The following is a 4,213-nucleotide window of genomic DNA, read 5'->3' as shown; positions in this document are numbered from 1 at the left end:
TGGATTATATAGATAAAAGTTGCTGACTCTGAATTGCATCTTCTCTATTGTCTTGCACCTTGTTTCTGCAAAAAGTAGAGTTATTGTGTGTTGGTAATCTGTGTAGGTAATCTGTGCATAGTAAAAAAAAGGGCAATAATGTATTTGTAGTTGCTCACAAAACGAAAAGCTTGTAGTTGAAGTCTAGATGCTTACAAGAACGTACAAGAAAGGTAGGACAAAAACCCCAGAAACTAGTACTTAATAGGCACTCTGTACATGTTGCTTGTGTATGACATTATGGCTGATGATCGACGTGAGGGACTACTTAATAAGTACTCTGTACATGAAGTTGTATCTGTGGTATGTTGAGAAAGACCATGTAATTAATGTTCTGTGCTACTGAAACAGAAGTGGTTGGTGTTATGCCATAAAAAGTTAAAAACTGATAACTAAGTTGCTTGTGTGCGTTGCAGACAGTTTTTTACGTTCTTGATGTTGAGTATCTTTGCCCAATTGACATCGCTGTGATCAATCTTCACCATTTTTGCCGTTTGTATCATCCTCATGTTGGCTATGTCTTTTGGTGTAACGACCAAATCTCAAAGGATTTGAGTCTCTGTGCTTACCGTGCTAGTCCCTGGATCGAACTCGCTAGCACACACAGTATAGATGAATACCAGAATAGCATGTGCATCATTTATTACATCGTATGATCCAGAATATATAAAATAAAACAATCTGCATAGCACTTGGCTAGCTTTATTCAATCAAACAGCGGAAATGTAGCAGCAAATAACGATGAGTCCCATCATAGCCCACTGGCGATGCTGAGTGCAGACTCGCGACCCTAACGGTACCTTACTCTTCGTCTGAATATCCTGCAACATGAGACGTTGCAGCCATATAGGTCAATACTTTGAATGTATTGGCAAGTTACACAGGAGTAATAATAGCAGACCTACATGTATATGCATAGTACAACAAAAGGAAGGCTTGAGGGTTTATTTTTGCATAAAGCTGATTTTATCCTAATAACTACCTAATAGTCAAATAATTTATTTAGTTCTTTTATTACTACAATTAAATACACAAGGTTGAGTTGGCAAAATCAACTCCAACCTACCCTTTTATTAAGTTGCCCACAAATATTATTAAGTGTCACATCTGTCAAGATCATCCAACAACTATAATGGCATAGTGGCTCAAATTTACCCATAACCGGGGGCACGGCTAATCATGATTAGTTTTAATACTCTGCAGAGTTTAGTACGCTTTACCCACTGGACCCAATCCGAAGATTGAGTCAAAGTCTTTCAGAAGAGGTTCCCTTAACCACCTGACGGCCACATCCCACCTACATAAGCTACATCTGTCGACACTGTCTGGGCAAGGGTTCCAACAACTGATCAACTAAGCCAGAGCCCATATAGCCAGTGGCCGCACCTGGAAGCTACTAGTCACTAAGTCTGTCTGATCTTTTTGAACCTGGGCAGCATTCCACTTAGGGTGCACTCTCATGGGCGCAAGGCCTTAGAAAAGGTGCAAGACCCCATGATGCCTTCCCTCAACACCAAGCAATACCACTTCCGCCCAGAGGTGAGTTAAATCCTGAGTTACTACTCAATTGTTATCTATATATATATATATATATATATATATATATATATATATATATATATATATATATATATATATATATATATATAATCCTCACATACACTCAATGTATACACGAACCACCCCCGTCTACAAAGCATAGCAAACTACAACTACCACGATTTGCAGAAGACGGGAAGATAGCTCAACAGCATATAGCAAAATAACATAGTAATCCTATACATGCATATATTTATAGTGTGATATAACTACATGCATAGAAAACAATAGGTAAAGGATGATCAACATGTAACTTGCCTTGGTTCTGATTCAGAAAGTCACACTCCTGACAATAGCTCGCGTCGCACTCCGGACAATCTACACGTTTCACACAATTCAACAAATCAATCACCGGAACACGAATAGAACCACAATAAAACCAACAGCAAGAAAATGATTTTTAAAACTCAACAACAGAAGCTTAACATCACCTAAATTGCACTACGGTCACAATACAAAAAGAATCACTCGATTCCGATAAACGGTTTTAGAGTTATGGCCTCCGGAAGGTTTAATTTGAATTTGAACGAATTCAAATTTAAACAGTGCAAACATGAGAAATTTTGGTACTGTCATGAAGGGCTGATTTTTGTGAGATCGTAGGAAAAAGAATTACCTAATTTGGGTATACAGAATAAAAGATATAGCTAATTGAAGTTAGAGTTGAAATCTAGAAAGAAAAACGAAAACAACAGAAAACATCTGGGCTGTAGCAACTCCTGTAGCGAACTCCTGTAGCGAACTGCCATGTGTCAGCGCGTGATTGGCCGGGGTTTGCTGTGCGTGCGTGCTCACCGGAAAACAGGGGACGGCGGCGGCGGTCTCGGGCGTCGGCGGCGGCGGCTCTCCGGCGGGTCTCCGGTGAAGGTGAGGTGACGGACGGGTTCAGCGACAAGTTGCGGAGGTGGTGGTGGTGTCGGACGGCGGCGGGGTGTCCTCTGTTAGGCGACGGCGGCTCGCGAACTCCGCGCGTGCTCCAGCGCTTCTGCTTGGCGTCGGGCGGCGGCTCCGGTGGCTCTCTGCCCAGGTAAGAGTGTCAGAAGGTTTCGGTGATGAGTGGAGGGTCGAGGGAGGCAACTGGCGCGGCTGCGGTGTTCTTACGACGACGGAATCGACCGAAGAAACGGCGGCGGCGGCGGAGCTTCTCCCGAGATCCAAAACGCGCTACAGAGGCGTGCGATCGACGAGGGGTGGGGAAAGGCGAGCGGTAGGGTTCTTCGGGGTGCTGGGCTCGCGCGTGATGTCCCTGGCTCGCACGGGATCAACCAGGCGTCGGATCGATCCGGGTCGGCCTCGGCGTGCGCGCGGCGGCGCGTCCGGCTCGGTGAAGGGGATGAACAGGGGCGCGTGGGGTCCGCGGGTCAGCGGCTGAAGAAATGCGGGTCGGGTGACGCTGCTGCATACCGCTTCGCAGGAAGTGGGCTGCGGGCGAACGGGAGGCTGCTGGGCCATGGCGGCGAGCTGGGCCGTGCAGTGCGCTGCGGCGCTGCGCTGCGTCTTCCCTTTTTTTTGTTTTAAAACAAAAACTACAGCAGCAAAACTAAAAATAAATAAAATAAAATACACAATATAAATTCTAAATAAAAATACCTAGACACACAGTAAAAATAGCTCTACAGCTATAAACTACAGGAACACTAGTTCCAACTCTAATGCAATTTTGTAAAATAATTTTGATGCAATAGGCCACTCAAACAGCAATAAAACAAACAAATAAAATATTTCGAGGATCACAAAAAATTACCAGAACATATCAAATGAACTGGAAATAATATTCTGCACATTATGAACATTTTTAAAATAGGGGAGAAGTCATGTTATCTCCACTCCAAATAAATTGCCTTTTGTTGCATAATGATTTGAATATTCTGAAAAAGCAAATAATGCAATAAAAATATGATATGCATATGAATGATCTATTAACATCCTAATTTAGGAAAATTGGGATGTTACATTTGGCCTATACTCCAGGACATGGGTGCCATCCCAGTTGTCGGTATTGTGTAGCATATATATGCTGCAATCATACCTGTTTTGGGGGAGAAGGGAAAAATCTGGTTTTCGTTAGTGTGCCCCGAAAAATACGAAATGATATTGCTATTTACTGCAGAAAAATGCAAGACAAAAGAATGTTGCAGAAAAAAAAGATTTCCACGCACTTAAAATGATCACCTGAAGCATGATCACGAATAAAAAACATTATTAAAAAAATCCCTATCTTGTTTCTAGAATGTTCGCTTCCTTTACATTTTCGATTCGCAATGGTCCCCCCCTCCTGTGTTAGGCGATTTGGAGGTGGGTGGTCGTGGGTTTTTGGGTGACTTGTACATCTTGTGACGTGACACTAGGCCACTGAGGGGTAGGCGAGATGCGTCCCCTCCGTGTTAGGCGATTTTGGGTTGGGTGGTCATGAGTTTTTGGGTGACTTGGTTCGTCTGGTGAGGCGACACTAGGCCAAAGGGAGGTGAGATGTGCCCCCTCCCGAGTTAGGCCAATTTGGGTTGGGTGGTCATGAGTTTTTGGACGACTTGATTCGTCTGGTGAGGCGACACTAGGCCACCGAGGGAGGCGAGAT

This window comes from Triticum aestivum, chromosome 2B (assembly GCF_018294505.1).
Source record: "Triticum aestivum cultivar Chinese Spring chromosome 2B, IWGSC CS RefSeq v2.1, whole genome shotgun sequence".
Classification (NCBI taxonomy): Eukaryota; Viridiplantae; Streptophyta; class Magnoliopsida; order Poales; family Poaceae; genus Triticum; species Triticum aestivum.
The sequence above is the reverse complement of the archived record's forward strand: the minus strand, read 5'-3'. Positions refer to the sequence as shown.